This window comes from Mustela lutreola, chromosome 2 (genome assembly GCF_030435805.1).
Source record: "Mustela lutreola isolate mMusLut2 chromosome 2, mMusLut2.pri, whole genome shotgun sequence".
NCBI lineage: Eukaryota > Metazoa > Chordata > Mammalia > Carnivora > Mustelidae > Mustela > Mustela lutreola.
This window is the reverse complement of record NC_081291.1, coordinates 94,683,876-94,701,975: the sequence shown is the minus strand read 5'-3', so window position 1 is coordinate 94,701,975 and position 18,100 is coordinate 94,683,876. Positions and strand designations below refer to the sequence as shown.

General features: G+C 39.2%; 1 protein-coding gene across 6 annotated transcripts in view; it reads right to left on the bottom strand.

The window, feature by feature from the left end:
* The window catches only part of TMEM108 (transmembrane protein 108), a 384,720-nt gene that overhangs the window by 196,968 nt on the left and 169,652 nt on the right, over positions 1-18,100 (bottom strand). Inside the window, exon 1 of one of the 6 annotated variants that reach the window (XM_059162628.1) lies at positions 5,337-5,357. The exons of the other annotated variants lie outside the window; for them this stretch is intronic. The gene's annotated coding sequence lies outside the window, so the exon portion shown is untranslated. Of the gene's footprint in view, positions 1-5,336; positions 5,358-18,100 lie in introns of those variants that run through there. 6 annotated transcript variants of the gene reach the window in all.

The following is an 18,100-nucleotide window of genomic DNA, read 5'->3' as shown; positions in this document are numbered from 1 at the left end:
CTCGGTCTCCTCTTCCACCTCTTAAATGTGGGCATTCCTGCCTATCTTGGCCTCCCTCTCTTCTTTTCTTGCTCTAAATTTTCTCTCTGCACAATTCTTTAAAACCCTTCCATTTTAGTTACCTCTGCATTAGTTAGGTCTCCAGATGTGGACACTTTCCTGAGCTTCTTGCCTCTCTGCTTGACAACTCCTCAGAGAAGTCCTGCTCAAACCTCAAATTAATGTGTGCAAAATAAATGATTAATACACATTTCAATGACTGTATGGAGTTCTCTATTCTGGTAATGAACTTTGTCTCTCAATAAGCTTGGCTGAAACTCCCATCTAGTACATCTTATCAGGTAACAATTATCCTTGTATTCTTCCTTTGCTATTATAACGGCTTTCTAACTCTTCCTGCTACATCCAACAGCAACTCTTCAATATGTCAGACCCTTGGCATCCTTGGCCATGGGACATGCATGGATCTTAGCAAAAAAGCCAACTTGAGAGAGGAAGAAGCTGGGCAGAGTGGGATGGGCTAGGGCTGGGGAAACTAATCTGATTGGAAAGAGAGTTTGAGAAACTGTGCCACTCTGGCATGTCAAAACCACATAGATATTTTCAAGCACTCTGGGCACAATAGTAAGGTTTGAAACATCAGGGTAGATTCACCCCACTGGCTCATTCATAGCAGGGCCCAAGTCTTGGTAGCCAATAAAAATAGTCTCCTACTGATCTTTTGTCTCCTATCTCTTAGTTTCTAAAACTTAAATTCAGTCCCATACTATTGCACTTAAAATTCTTCAGTGGCTCTCTCCCTACCAGGCAATGACAAATGGTATGAGTCATGACCAGCTAGAAGCAGGGGGCTGGGAATGACAGCTGGCTCAGGAAGCCTATTTCAAGAACCACACTAGAGGGGATTACAGGACAACGGTCTCAGACCAAAACCTAAAACTAAGATCCCTGGGGGGTAATCCCTTCCTTTTAATTTAGCCACTGCAGAGATTATTTTACATTATCCATGCTCAGCCATAGGAACAATTTCCTGGGCAAGGCTATGATTTCATGACTCCATTCCTTTCTGGTCCCTCTACCTAGAATGCTGTTCTTCATTTTATCTGCTTATTTTAGCTTTGGTTATCCTAACTCCGTTCATTTTTCAGTGATTGGTTTAAAACATCATCTCTTTTGTGGACCTTGATCAAGACAGTTTCATGGGATAGTAAGAAGGAACATAGAAATAGGTAGACAGATGAGCTGATGTGAGGGCAGGCTCTTGTCAGTTTTGTTCTCTGTTATTTCCCCAGGGTCTAGAACAGAGTCCAGCACATGGTGGGTAATCAGTAAATATTTGTTGAATGCATGAGTTAGTAGAAGTATATAGAGAGGAACAAAATCAGGTTTTATGAGCTAAGTAACATTTATATCAGTAATTATAGTTGACAGTAATATTAAAAATATTTATAGCCCCTTCTTGGAGGAGCAAAGGCATAGATGATTTGTGATGGGCATGTAGTATTGGTGAACAATAAACCTTTGTTGCTTAAGTTACTCATATTTGGAAGTCTTTTGTTATTGTAGCATAACCTAGTATATCCTGACTAATATAGTAATTGGTATCAGGAGGGGAATGTTCCTCTGAAACCCCCCCCCAAAAAAAAAACACAAAAAACTCTCAAATATACGGCACTGACTAGGGTGAGGCAGTGGTCCTCTATGGAAATTCTTAGTGGAGAATGAAAGAATGGCAATCCATTTTGCAGTAAAACAGTTTTTCAAAAACTCACCTGTGACAATTCAGGATACATATAATATACCCGATAAGCTTGTTGCTTTAGGTGAAGAAGGTGAAAAAATGGGATGCTAATAGCATCCTTTGACTGCTGTTGGTTGCATCTGACAACAGTACCATAAAAAAAAAAGAGATGATTTTAGAAATGCATCCTTTATAGCAGAAATAAAAGGGACTAACAGTCCAGAAATTCTAAGTCTTATAGGATTAGAAGAAGCAACTTCTTTATAACGTAAACTGTAACAGAAAAAAACTGAGGAGACCTTTGAGTAATGAAGATAATTAAAATCTTAGTCTCAGAGAAAGAACCAAATTAAAGGTGTGGTTTTATAACCTTTTAAAAAAAGACAAAACAGAATGGCTTAAGATGGCCCCCAACTGGACAGAATGGCCCAGAAAAAAAGAGACTAAAGGTGTAGCTCTCCCCTAAGAAGTTCAAGGTACTTAAGATTAAGTCTAGAAAGAGAAGAAAAATGTCCTTCCCCGCCCAAATTTGATGATGAGATTTGTTCAGCTAATGAAACATAAGTGGGAGTGAGAGACCAATTCAGGACCAAAGCTTTAGCAGTGACTGCTCCATTAACAGGAAGCAATTCTCTTTTCCCTTCACCACAAAACTGACAGTATTCCAGATGAAGGCTGTATCATTAGCCTAGATCTCAGAGTAACTGTAAGTAAGCAAAACTACAGCTCACCCTTGTTGGCACTGTAGCATGAGGGAAAAATGAGCTTGTGATTGTCATCTGCTATTTTGTGGTAATTTGCTACCATAGCATAAATCAAGCACTCTGACAGATATAGGGACTTAAAAAAAAAAAAGATTTTATTTATAAAATAGAGATCACAAGTAGGCAGAGAGGCAGGCAGAGAGAGAGGAGGAAGCAGGCTCCCTGTTGAGCAGAGAGCCTGATGCGGGGCTCGATCTCAGAACCCTGAGATCATGACCAGAGCTGAAGGTAGAGGCTTAACTCACTGAGCCACCCAGGTGCCCCCAGATATAGGGACTTTTAAAAACATTTCACAAAACTTCAAAGGAGCAGAGGACTATTTTATACTAAGAATGGTGAAAATTTACTCACTAAATATAGTGAACAGTGGGAGAGAAAACTTTGGTGAATTAAAAAACCCAGGTATTAAGGCTCTATAGGAGACTATGCTTTGTAAAAACTGATCCCCTTCTTTGATTTTGCATTCTTACACCCCACATTTTTCCAAAACAACAATCTGCATGACCATCTTGCTTATGGTACCCAGCCCCATGCTCAAATTTTATTCACAATGGTACTACTCAAAAATATTGTCACTTTCTCCAATTCTAAATGAAAAATGATTTATTAGTTTTGATCATTAAGAATAAAAATCAAGTAGATTGGCTTACGTAGGATTTCCTTCTTTGCAGTGAACCACCAAAAGCATATTATGATAGATCATAATATATTTAGCACCAATGGCTACAGAATGTTGTGTTGAATCCTTAGTTGAGATCCTCATAAAGAAGTGACTGCCTCTAATGATACTTACTTAGCACAAGCCAATGTCCCTCTTTGTTCACAAGAGCAAGGAAGATGACACATACTATAGTCTCTGAATTCTTTAAGCAGCCAGCACAGTGCCTGGCATAGAGCACGTGATCAACACCCAGCTTTCCTTCCATACCCCAGACTCCTCCTTGCCTCTTTACTGAAGATATCTGGGTGGTGAGATTTCCTGATATTTTAAGGTTTTAAAACAAAAATGGCAGATGATTTCTCCACAGCAAACTTAGAGAAGCTCAGTTTTCTAGAACTAGGGTGATCAAATGTCTTATATAGGACTGGCTCCACTTAAAAGGCTTAATGAAAACGGAAGGAGAATTTATCAGGAAAAGAACATAGTAACATCCAATAAAAATTTAATTGGCTCCTCTCTCTCCCCATTTTTGAGTGGTAATATTTAGGAAAATTCAACAAATGAAATGTCATATTCTTCTACCCTTGAGATACCTCCAGAATAAAAGGTCACTGTTCCTGAGTAAAAAAATGATGTCTCTTTGGTTTAAGTTTTGCTTCTTGCCAGGATGTAAATAAAATCAGTGCCAACATATTAAAAGTCCTAAAGGCCTTCACCCTGGACACAGCCCTTTGGCCCAGATGCTCTAACACCACCCTGTTGCCAAAGGTCATTCCCATATTCTCAAAATTGCAATCTTTAATGTTAGAGAAAAAAATAGTTTCTTCTTCATGTGGTAACAAGTTAAAAGTGGAGATCTTTGTTGCCATGGGAATGGGATTTTTCTTGCAGTACTGGCCTTCTATTGGCAGAAAAAACAATACTATAATCAATAAGAAAGGAGTACTTCATTTTCTACACCCTTCTTGGGGATGGAATGTTAAGAAAAAGCATAGAGAACTGTATTTGATGGGCCCTAAATATACGTGGGTAGAAATCTCCCTCATGGAAGACCAGCATGCCTAACAAAATGCCAATCTGTGCTTTCACCATGCTCTGCTGAAGAACTCACTAAAACTTGGACTATACAGGCCAATCTTTGACTCCTGTCAGTTCCCTGTCAATAAGCTTCTTTACTTTTAGATAAGGACTTATCTAAAAAGTCCTTCATATGTCTGAATTGCTTCTTAAGAACGAACCTGAGTTTAGAATTCCTTAGACTGAATTTTGGAATAAGGTTAGGGGGCATATATGAATCTCTCTTGAACACTGTGTCTCAAATTTGTTTCAAGTAATCTGTGACTATACGTCATGGTGTCACTTTATTCCATTATCATTTAAACTGCAATGCTCTGGCCCCCTTTTTTTTTTTTTTTTTTTTTGGATTATTTGGTTGTCTTGAAGTTCTATAATTTTCTCTTCTACATAGAGGAACAGCTTGGAAGAGAAGATCATTTAAAGCTTTTCCTAAAATAATAGATGAATGGATGATATCTCTTCTTCTGTGTATACAGTAAATAGTCAGCATCTACTCCCTATAGAATTCCACTTTAAAATATGATGACTTCAGCAGTGTCTATATTTATACATGTTTACCCCTGACAATAGAAAAGTAATCTTCCATGTGTAAGCAAATTGAATACAAAAAGAACAAATGGATGCTTAATCACTAGATCAATCAAATTAAATACCTTGGTGTCGACTTCAGCTAGCGGGAGATCAGCTAGATAGCTTATCTAAAGATTGCAAACACCTGAAAATCCATCCGCAGATCAAAGAGAAGAAGAACAGCAATTCTGGAAACAGAAAAACAACCACTTTCTGAAAGGTAGGACGGCAGAGAAGTGAATCCAAAGCTACGGGAAGATAGACCCCGGGGGGAGGGGCCGGCTCCCTGCAAGCGGCGGAGCAACGGCCCACAAAATCAGTACTTTTAAAAGTCTGTTCCGCTGAGGGACATCGCTCCAGAGGCTAAACCGGGGCGAAGCCCACGCGGGGTCAGCGTGGCCTCAGGTCCCGCAGGGTCACAGAAGGATCGGGGGTGTCTGAGTGTCGCAGAGCTTGCGGGTATTGGAACGGGAAAGCCGGCTACAGAGACAGAGCCGACAGTAAGCTCGCAGCTCGGTGTTACCTTGAACCAGTCGCAGGCTCGGTGAGCTCGGAGGCGGCCGGAGGTCAGGAAGACGGGAGTAACTGGGCGCTGTTCTCGAGGGAGCACTGAGGAGTGGGGCCCTGGGCTCTCAGCTCCTCCGGGCCGGAGACCAGGAGGCCACCATTTGTATTCCCGTCCTCTGGAACTCTACGGAAAGCGCTCAGGGAACAAAAGCTCCTGAAAGCAAACCCAAGCGGATTACTCACCCCGGCCCCTGATAAGGGCGGTGCAATTCCGCCTGGGGCAAAGACACTTGAGAATCACTACACCAGGCCCCTCCCCCAGAAGATCAACAAGAAATCCAGCCGAGACCAAGTTCACCTACCAAGGAGTGCGGTTTCAATACCAAGGAGAGCAGCAGAATTCCAGAGGAGGAGAAAGCCAAGCACGGAACTCATGGTTTTTTCCTTTGATTTTTTTTAGTCTTGCAGTTAATTTTTTTCTTTTTCATTTTTTGTTTTTTTCTCGCCTTCTGGTAAATTTTTTTTTAACTTTTACCTTTTTCTTTTTTAACGTTTTTTAACTAGTTTATCCAATATATATATTTTTTCTTTTTTATATTTTTCTTATTTGTTTTCTTTTTTTAAATTCTTTTCTTTTCTTTTTTTCTTTCTTCCTTTTTGAACCTCTTTTTATCCCCTTTCTCCCCCCTCACGATTTGGGATCTCTTCTAATTCGGTTAAAGCATATTTTCCTGGGGTTGTTGACACCCTTTTACTATTTTACTTGCTCCTTCATATATTCTTATCTGGACAAAATGACAAGACGGAAAAATTCAACACAAAAAAAAGAACAAGAGGCAGTACCGAAGGCTAGGGACCTAATCAATACAGACATTGGTAATATGTCAGATCTAGAGTTCAGAATGACAATTCTCAAGGTTCTAGCTGGGCTCGAAAAAGGCATGGAAGATATTAGAGAAACCCTCTTGAGAGATATAAAAGCCATTTCTGGAGAAATAAAAGAACTAAAATCTAACCAAGTTGAAATAAAAAAGCTATTAATGAGGTGCAATCAAAAATGGAGGATCTCACTGCTAGGATAAATGAAGCAGAAGAAAGAATTAGTGATATAGAAAACCAAATGACAGAGAATAAAGAAGCTGAGCAAAAGAGGGACAAACAGCTACTGGACCATGAGGGGAGAATTCGAGAGATAAGTGACACCATAAGACGAAACAACATTAGAATAATTGGGATTCCAGAAGAAGAAGAAAGAGAGAGGGGAGCAGAAGGTATACTGGAGAGAATTAATGGGGAGAATTTCCCCAATATGGCAAAGGGAACGAGCCTCAAAATCAATAAAGAATCAATAAGAATAGGCCCACACCCAGTCACCTAATAGTAAAATTTACAAGTCTCAGTGACAAAGAGAAAATCCTGAAAGCAGCCCGAGAAAAGAAGTCTGTAACATACAATGGTAAAAATATTAGATTGGCAGCTGACTTATCCACAGAGACCTGGCAGGCCAGAAAGAGCTGGCATGATATTTTCAGAGCACTAAACGAGAAAAACATGCAGCCAAGAATACTATATCCAGCTAGGCTATCATTGAAAATAGAAGGAGAGATTAAAAGCTTCCAGGACAAACAAAAACTGAAAGAATTTGCAAACACCAAACCAGCTCTACAGGAAATATTGAAAGGGGTCCTCTAAGCAAAGAGAGAGCCTACAAGTGGTAGATCAGAAAGGAACAGAGACCATATACAGTAACAGTCACCTTACAGGCAATACAATGGCACTAAATTCAGATCTCTCAATAGTTACCCTGAATGTTAATGGGCTAAATGTACCTGTCAAAAGACACAGGGTATCAGAATGAATAAAAAAACAAAGCCCATCTATATGTTGCCTCCAAGAAACTCATTTTAAGCCCGAAGACACCTCCAGATTTAAAGTGAGGGGGTGGAAAAGAATTTACCATGCTAATGGACATCAGAAGAAAGCAGGAGTGGCAATCCTTATATCAGATCAATTAGATTTTAAGCCAAAGACTATAATAAGAGATGAAGAAGGACACTATATCATACTCAAAGGGTCTGTCCAACAAGAAGATTTAACAATTTTAAATATCTATGCCCCCAATGTGGGAGCAGCCAACTATATAAACCAATTAATAACAAAATCAAAGAAACACATCAACAATAATACAATAATAGTAGGGGACTTTAACACTCCCCTCACTGAAATGGACAGATCATCCAAACAAAAATCAGCAAGGAAATAAAGGCCTTAAACGACACACTGGACCAGATGGACATCACAGATATATTAAGAACATTTCATCCCAAAGTAACAGAATACACATTCTTCTCTAGTGCACATGGAACATTCTCCAGAATAGATCACATCCTCAGTCCTAAATCAGGACTCAACCGGTATCAAAAGATTGGGATCATTCCCTGCATATTTTCAGACCACAATGCTCTAAAGCTAGAACTCAACCACAAAAGGAAGTTTGAAAAGAACCCAAATACATGGAGACTAAACAGCATCCTTCTAAAGAATGAATGGGTCAACCGGGAAATTAAAGAAGAATTGAAAAAAATCATGGAAACAAATGACAATGAAAATACAACGGTTCAAAATCTGTGGGACACATCAAAGGCAGTCCTGAGAGGAAAATATATAGCGGTATAAGCCTTTCTCAAGAAACAAGAAAGGTCTCAGGTACACAACCTAACCCTACACCTAAAGGAGCTGGAGAAAGAACAAGAAAGAAACCCTAAGCCCAGCAGGAGAAGAGAAATCATAAAGATCAGAGCAGAAATCAATGAAATAGAAACCAAAAAAACAATAGAACAAATCAACGAAACTAGGAGCTGGTTCTTTGAAAGAATTAATAAAATTGACAAACCCCTGGCCAGACTTATCAAAAAGAAAAGAGAAAGGACCCAAATAAATAAAATCATGAATGAAAGAGGAGAGATCACAACTAACACCAAAAAAATACAAACTATTATAAGAACATACTATGAGCAACTCTACGCCAACAAATTTGACAATCTGGAAGAAATGGATGCATTCCTAGAAACATATAAACTACCACAACTGAACCAGGAAGAAGTAGAAAGCCTGAACAGACCCATAACCAGTAAGGAGATTGAAACAGTCATTAAAAATCTCCAAACAGGGGCACCTGGGTGGCTCAGTGGGTTGAGCCGCTGCCTTCAGCTCAGGTCATGATCTCGGGGTCCTGGGATCGAGTCCCGCATCGGGCTCTCTGCTCAGCAAGGAGCCTGCTTCCTCCTCTCTCTCTGCCTGCCTCTCTGCCTACTTGAGATCTCTGTCTGTCAAATAAATAAATTAAAAAAAAATCTTTAAAAAAAAATGGGACTGGGAGGGAGACAAACCATAAGTGACTCTTAATCTCACAAAACAAACTGAGGGTTGCTGGGGGGAGGGGGTTTGGGAGAAGGGGGTGGGATTATGGACATTGGGGAGGGTATGTGCTTTGGTGAGTGCTATGAAGTGTGTAAACCTGGTGATTCACAGACCTGTACCCCTGGGGATAAAAATATATGTTTATAAAAAAATAATAATAATAAAAAAATAATAAATTAAAAAAAAATATCTCCAAACAAACAAAAGCCCAGGGCTAGACGGCTTCCCGGGGGAATTCTACCAAACATTTAAAGAAGAACTAATTCCTATTCTCTTGAAACTGTTCCAAAAAATAGAAATGGAAGGAAAACTTCCAAACTCATTTTATGAGGCCAGCATCACCTTGATCCCAAAACCAGACAAGGATCCCACCAAAAAAGAGAGATATAGACCAATATCCTTGATGAACACAGATGCGAAAATACTCAACAAAATACTAGCCAATAGGATTCAAGAGTACATTAAAAGGATTATTCACCATGACCAAGTGGGATTTATTCCAGGGCTGCAAGGTTGGTTCAACATCCGCAAATCAGTCAATGTGATACAACACATCAATAAAAGAAAGAACAAGAACCATATGATACTCTCAATAGATGCTGAAAAAGCATTTGACAAAGTACAGCATCCCTTCCTGATCAAAATTCTTCAAAGTGTAGGGATAGAGGGCACATACCTCAATATCATCAAAGCCATCTATGAAAAACCCACCGCAAATATCATTCTCAATGGAGAAAAACTGAAAGCTTTTCCGCTAAGGTCAGGAACACAGCAGGGATGTCCATTATCACCACTGCTATTCAACATAGTACTAGAGGTCCTAGCCTCAGCAATCAGACAAAAGGAAATTAAAGGCATCCAAATCGGCAAAGAAGAATTCAAATTATCACTCTTCGCAGATGATATGATACTCTATGTGGAAAACCCAAAAGACTCCACTCCAAAACTGCTAGAACTTATACAGGAATTCAGTAAAGTGTCAGGATATAAAATCAATGCACAAAAATCAGTTGCATTTCTCTACACCAACAGCAAGACAAAAGAAAGAGAAATTAAGGAGTCAATCCCATCTACAATTGCACCCAAAACCATAAGATACCTAGGAATAAACCTAACCAAAGAGGCACAGAATCTATTCTCAGAAAACTATAAAGTACTCATGAAAGAAATTGAGGAAGACACAAAGAAATGGAAAAATGTTCCATGCTCCTGGATTGGAAGAATAAATATTGTGAAAATGTCTATGTTACCTAAAGCAATCTACACATTTAATGCAATTCCTATCAAAGTACCATCCATCTTTTTCAAAGAAATGGAACAAATAATTCTAAAATTTATATGGAACCAGAAAAGACTTCGAATAGCCAAAGGGATATTGAAAAAGAAAGCCAATGTTGGTGGCATCACAATTCCAGACTTCAAGCTCTATTACAAAGCTGTCATCATCAAGACAGCATGGTACTGGCACGAAAACAGACACATAGATCAATGGAACAGAATAGAGAGCCCAGAAATAGACCCTCAACTCTACGGTCAACTAATCTTTGACAAAGCAGGAAAGAATGTCCAATGGAAAAAAGACAGCCTCTTCAATAAATGGTGCTGGGAAAATTGGACAGCCACATGCAGAAAAATGAAATTGGACCATTTCCTTACACCACACACAAAAATAGACTCAAAATGGATGAAGGACCTCAATGTGCGAAAGGAATCCATCAAAATCCTTGAGGAGAACACAGGCAGCAACCTCTTCGACCTCAGCTGCAGCAACATCTTCCTAGGAACAACGCCAAAGGCAAGGGAAGCAAGGGCAAAAATGAACTATTGGGATTTCATCAAAATCAAAAGCTTTTGCACAGCAAAGGAAACAGTTAACAAAATCAAAAGACAACTGACAGAATGGGAGAAGATATTTGCAAACGACATATCAGATAAAGGACTAGTGTCCAGAATCTATAAAGAACTTAGCAAACTCAACACCCAAAGAACAAATAATCCAATCAAGAAATGGGCAGAGGACATGAACAGACATTTCTGCAAAGAAGACTTCCAGATGGCCAACAGACACATGAAAAAGTGCTCAATATCAATCGGCATCAGGGAAATACAAATCAAAACTACAAGGAGATATCACCTCACACCAGTCAGAATGGCTAAAATAAACAAGTCAGGAAATGACAGATGCTGGCGAGGATGCGAAGAAAGGCACTACACTGTTGGTGGGAATGCAAGCTGGTGCAGCCACTCTGGAAAACAGCATGGAGGTTCTCAAAATGTTGAAAATAGAACTGCCCTATGACCCAGCAATTGCACTACTGGGTATTTACCCTAAAGATACAAACGTAGTGATCCAAAGGGGCACGTGCACCCGAATGTTTATAGCAGCAATGTCCACAACAGCCAAACTATGGAAAGAACCTAGATGTCCATCAACAGATGAATGGATCAAGAAGATGTGGTATATATACACAATGGAATACTATGCAGCCATCAAAAGAAATGAAATCTTGCCATTTGCGACAACATGGATGGAACTAGAGCATATCATGCTTAGTGAAATAAGTCAAGCAGAGAAAGACAACTATCATATGATCTCCCTGATATGAAGAAGTGGTGATGCAACATGGGGGCTTAAGTGGGTAGGAGAAGAATCAATGAAACAAGATGGGATTGGGAGGGAGACAAACCATAAGTGACTCTTAATCTCACAAAACAAACTGAGGGTTGTTGGGGGGAGGGGGTTTGGGAGAAGGGGGTGGGATTATGGACATTGGGGAGGGTATGTGCTTTGGTGAGTGCTGTGAAGTGTGTAAACCTGGTGATTCACAGACCTGTACCCCTGGGGATAAAAATATATGTTTATAAAAAATAAAAAATTAAAAAAAAATGCCTTGGTGTCATCACAGGTAGACTAACCTAGAAGAAGGGCTATGGGCATAGGTATGTCTAGCAAGAGCAAAAGGAGCCAAAGCATTGTCAATACTGTCTGTCATCAAACTCACTTTGTCCTTCTGCAGAACGCATTGTTAAACTATTTCCAAAGCTCCCCTGGAATTAAGTAGACCATGTGATTGAGTTCTAGTTAAGGCCTGGAAACATCCCCCACCTATCTCTATTCTGCATGACTTTATATTCTCTTTCTCACTTCCCTGAGGATTCCCATCCTCAGATCCTGAGAATCCAGCAGAGGGATGCTGAATCTGAGAAGATGGCAAACTTACATTATAGAGCAATTCTAGGTCCCTAAATTACCATACAGAATAGGACCTCTCACCTCATGTCCTACTAACCTACACTCAATCAGGATGTAAGTGATAGATTTTTGTTATGTGAAACCACTGAGACTCTGACTTTTTGTTAAAAGAACTACCATTACCTACCCTGACTAAAACATAATGCTAAATGGATCCTGAAATATGATTCCTTCTGTATGTTCAGCCTACCTTAAAGAGCCAAATAATGTCTTGAAATAATCTTAGACAATTTACATTAGGATTTTGAGGTGACTCCTGGTTACTGATCTGCTGAGTTTAAGGGCCAACAACCAATATTCTTAACAGTTAGTGCAAAGTTGAAATTGATGGCCAAAAACATAAATAAAAATTACCACACCCCACACACTTCCCCAAACATTCCATGTCTATGAAAAAAAGAAGTAATATAAATGGCACTCATAAATGTCATTTCAGGGTAGAGGGCAAGGACAAGGCAAAGAGAAAACATCTAATCTCCTCCGGATTATTTACTCATCATTTATATGAGGAGATTATCCTCCTACTATACCACTTTTCATTTTGCAAATGTGTAGTATGCAGACATTCCTGGTTCGATGAGAAAGGTTTCCAAGAAAATTAAATGTCAAGGCTGCTTGGCTTATTGGTTTTGTCTATATAAATTCCCTTTTTAATTCAGCTCTGAATAATAACATTCCTCAGTGTCAATGTGACAAACTAGCTTCAATCTTAATGGGGTGTGAGAATTGAGAAAGGAGGTGAAGACTAGCTGTGGTTCTCATTTTAGCATATTAAGACAGCTTTTAATGGCTCTGAAGAAGTGGCACATGAGCCATCAGGATTTTTTAAAATTATTTGTTTCTTTTTCTTTTTCCAGTGATTGTTGCTTGGATATATGTAAAGCTTAAAGTAAGCTAGAACACTCTCCCAAATGCGGATAGGAAACTGCTGGGATAGCCAAGCTGTGTGTCCTGTTGCACCCTCAAGACCACTACTTCTGTTAATGAGTTGGTGACAGCCCTGGGAAATACAGGCCCAAAGTTCTTCTCCCTACCTCTCGACCCTACAGTAGTTCTTGTGACACCATTCTATTACAGAATCTCCAACAATGAAGGTGGGTAGTGGTGGGTGATGGTGAAGATCAGGTTTGGTGTGGATCCAATATTTAGTAAAAAAAAAAAAAAAAAGATTTTTTGACACCTTCCCTTTCACTTTACACACACACATATATGACACACACATACATACATATGTATATATCAGACATTAAGAGAATAGCCCATGTGCATTATATTAGCCCAGGTTCTCAGAGCTAAAACTTTAGTCGATGTAATTTGCATATGCAGGGCACACAGAAGCATGTGATCTCAAAATTCTTTCCCAAGAGAAAAAAAAGCATTTTTATTGTGAAACACTTAGAATAAAACAGAGTGCAGTTCCTTACATTATAATGTGAGAAGACAGGCCAGAAAGGTTAACTGACTTGCCTAAAGTCTAATTCTCTGATATGACCAAGTGATTCAGTATGACAGAACATGAACACATACACACACAGGAGAAATTATATTCTAATTTGCATGTTAAACCCTCAGATGTCTGGAAGGAATATGATAGTTAAAATATCATATCCTCTAAGCTTGCATCATCCAGCAAAATTATTCTTTAAGACTTGCCAGCCTTGTTGCCAAGGTTTCATCAAAAGGAAACTTGGATTGGGAAGACTTAACTTCCTTATATGTTCTTTCCAGGGATAACTGCACAAATCAATGGAGGACACATTTTCCACAGATTTGTCACAATATGCTCTCAACTGATATTTCTGTTTCTATTCACAAATAAGAAAGACTAAGTTTTAAACTGGGTTTTGATTTTTAAGCCTTTTCAGAGTATTAAAAATTGACCCCAGCACAGTGGTTGATGCTCTTCCTTTTAAAATCATTTTATGTGACATGGCTTTACAGACATGGTTCAGACTTAGGGCAGTAAAGAATTAATTACAAGTTGTATTTAAAATAGCAACAGAACAGTAGGATCAATTCAAATGGTTTGGGGGAAGTTGAACAATTCTTACCACCAATGTTTTGAAAATAAGAGTCAGGAATGTGCTACAAATGGATCACAAATAGTGCCAACACTGTGAAGCAACCCTGAATTGTTCCTCATGAAGTGAACAGTGTGGGCTCTGGTGAAAATACCAAAATGAAAGCAAAAAAATGGGTTCTTATTCTTGATCCTTCAAGCTGAAAAGGATGTCAACCCTATTCTCAAATCTGTATCCTCTGACAGGCTGGAAAAAGTCCTTAATTCATTTGCCAAACATAGTGAAGGCAGCTAATTATTATTGGGGGGAAAGTTTTCTATCGCTGGAGAAAACAACAAATATTCAGTTGTGCCCCCCAGTGCCATGGCCAGGAGTTAGCTTGTAGGATCTTTGCTTTGCAAATGAAAAGGCGAAAATACACATAGGCAGAATGTCAAGGAAGAGCTTCCCAATTCTTCCTTCTACCTGCTACACTTCAGGCTCAGGGGACCACAGGGAATTGGGATTAGGCCACTGCATAGATAGATAGTGCCTGAGCATCGAACACAAGAAGCCTGCCTAGTCCTGGACATGAAATGGTAAATATGAACACCTTTGGAGATAGGCACGGTGCAGGTAGGGTGAAGAGCAAAGAATAGTTTAAGAGTTCAGTAGAAAGCACTGATATATCAATTCAATGGGGGAAACAACACTTGTGGCTTGGAACCCCCCCCCCCTTCAATCAGAAAGTCACTTTCCCAACCAAAAGTACCTTAAAATATCCCTTCTTATTTATTCTATAGTCAGAGAAAAGAGGTCACTGCATTGAAAGAGGGCACAGATTAAGAATAGACAAAGCCAGAGCAACAAAGCCAAGCCAAACCTGGGTTAAGTGGCAGAGAAGGCAGCTGTAATTCTGGAGGACTTGTGGCAGGAAGCAAACTTCCTTACAAATACAGCAATGAAGAACTTATTTTAAAAGACCTTTCCGGAGGTATGTAATCAGAAACCAGGATAAACTCTATAGACAAGAAACAAAAACCTTATTGGTTTACATACCGTTATACAATCAAGAATATCATGGAAAAGGACTAGCGGGGTGGAGGGTGGAGGAGAATCAGTTTTCCACTTAATATCCATGTACAAATTAGTGATACATGTTCATGGTTTGATTACTTCATTATAGAATGTATAAGTGGGCTTTCAAAGTTTAATCCACAGAGAATGCAATTTGGATATGCAGGGAAAACTGTAATTTTAAAATTTTTTAATTAAAAAAATTAAAATGTTATCCATAACTAATTAGGCTATCCTTTTGAGCCCTCATTTGCTGTTAAAGAGAAAATGTTACATATTTGCTCTTAACCAATCTCCATTTAACCAACTGGCTGAATTAATCAGCACCTTGTATTCTTTCTCCACATCATACTGCTTGTTTTCTGTGGTGCACTGAGAACTCACAGGTAACAGGTTTCCTTCTGCTGTCAAGGATCAGTTGTGTCACTAAATTTGTTTATGACCATCTTATTATTTTAGCTATATAATTAAACAAACTTCAAAATAGGAAAAAAAATGTGAAGACAATGGGCTGTCTGAAAGCTAAATTGAATACTTTGAATAGACTTAATTAAGGTGGGTTTCCTTTAACAATGCTTTCAATCAGGTATCAAGACAACTGTAAATAAATTTTAACTATTAAAAAAACTAAGTTTCTATACTCAAATTTCTTTGCAAGTAGCTTAAAGAGTTATTGGCTTAGTAAAGAAAATACAATTAGAAATTGTAGATGAAGGGGCACCTGGGTGGCTCACTTAGTTAAGCATCTGCCTTCAGCTCAGGTCATGATCCCGGGGTCCTAGGATTGAGCCCCACATTGGGCTCCCTGCTCAGTGCGGTGGCTGCTTCTCCCTCTGTCTCTACTGCTCCCACTGATAGTTTTCTCTCTCTCAAATAAATACACAAAATCTTTAAAAAAAAAAAAGAAATTATAGAAGAAGAAATTATAGGTATAATTTACATTAGAAAGAAGAACTCTAATTGGAAGACCAATATGTAATAAAAAGGTTTTGGCCCCACATTACAAGACTGCTGTATGAATGTACATTTACATTAAATTAACATAAAATGTTTAAGATATATATAAATATAATTATTGATGAATCTGTTTTAACCACTTTTTAAAAAATTAGTTCTGATCACATCTGATGTAATGCCTTTTACTGTGACTAAATTTCCCAACCAGTTTACACTTTAGTTCAAAACAGTAATTTAAATAGCTCCTTTGGAGAATATTCAAACTCCCTGACAGCTTCCCCTCTTACTAGAATGGTACCCAGCCCTCCCCAGTGTCAGATGGGTATTGGGAGTAATCATCAGGCATTGTGCCAGTCTTTCATATGCATTGCCTGGTACCCACAGATCTGCAGTAATGCTTCTAATTCCCCTGTCACCATGTGTCTTTCTGAACTCTGATGCTAAAGTACCAGGCTGGTCCCTTCTTTTACTTCCAGTAATGCTCCCAGGTAGGTCTTGCCAATGCCCCTTTGTTGTTTAGCTTTCTCTCAGCTCTGGCTGGCTGCAGACACCAGAGTGTGCTACTGCACCATTCAGCCCCTTGCCCAGTGGTCCACCCCAACATCTGCTGTGATGTTTCTGCTTCTCATCTCAGAAAACTTGCTGTGTGATAATTGAGCTGCTCCATATTGATTTGTAGAGAACAGTGCTCCTTCCCTCTCTCCAGTCCCAATAAGAGCACAAAGACAGAACCCTGAGTCTGCACCGCATCTCTGAAGTCTTCAGTCTCCCAACACCAAAGTGTAGAGCAACCGTGGAGATGCCCTTCTTGCACACATTTCTGTCTCCCTCATTGTTTTTTTAAAAAGATTTTATTTATTTCTCAGAGAGAGAGCGAGCACAGGCAGACAGAATGGCAGGCAGAGGCAGAGGGAGAAGCAGGCTCCCTGACGAGCAAGGAGCCCGATGTGGGACTCGATCCCAGGACGCTGGGATCATGACCTGAGCCGAAGGCAGCTGCTTAACCAACTGAGCCACCCAGGTGTCCCTCTCTCATTCTTTTTATTTTACTTTCTCCCATCTTTACCCTAGCCAGGACAGAGGCAGACATTTATTTTGTTTTTTTTATATCATCTTTTCCTTCTTCCTAATTCCAGTCTCCACACTATAGAAGAACCTCATGAGCTGGACCTTCTAGGTTCTTCTATATATCTATGGAGCAGATAAAATAATTTAACAGACCTCCTCACTCCTTACTGCCTGCTTTCATACCCACTGTCTTACCAGTCTCCTATGCTGAAGCCTCAAGCCCACTATGCCTTAAGAATGATGGGCTGCAATGAGACAAGAGTTAACGGGGAGGAGGGGAAGATGTATTAGTATAATATCTGTGAAAAGATGTATTTACTTGTTTTTATGTATATATTTACTTACTTAATCATTCCAGAGTGAGGGTTCCAACATTCCCAACTAACATTTTTGTTGTTATTAGAAAGGCTTCTCTACTTTTAGCTAAAGATAAATATCTACTGGGGGAGGAGTCAAGATGGCGGAGAAGTAGCAAGCTGAGACTGCTTCAGCTAGCCGGAGATCAGCTAGATAGCTTATCTAAAGATTGCAAACACCTGAAAATCCATCGGCAGATCGAAGAGAAGAAGAACAGCAATTCTGGAAACAGAAAAACAACCACTTTCTGAAAGGTGTTTTCTTTTTTTAAAAATTCTTTTCTTTTCTTTTTTTTTCTTTTCTTTTTGTTTTTTTTTTCTTTCTTCCTTTTTGAACCTCTTTTTATCCCCTTTCTCCCCACTCACGATTTTGGATCTCTTCTAATTTGGTTAAAGCATATTTTCCTGGGGTTGTTGCCACCCTTTTAGTATTTTACTTGCCCCTTCATTTACACTTATCCGGACAAAATGACAAGACATAAAAATTCAACACAAAAAAAAGAACAAGAGGCAGTACCGAAGGCTAGGGACCTAATCAATACAGACATCGGTAATATGTCAGATCTAGAGTTCAGAATGACAATTCTCAAGGTTCTAGCTGGGCTCGAAAAAGGCATGGAAGATATTAGAGAAACCCTCTCGAGAGATA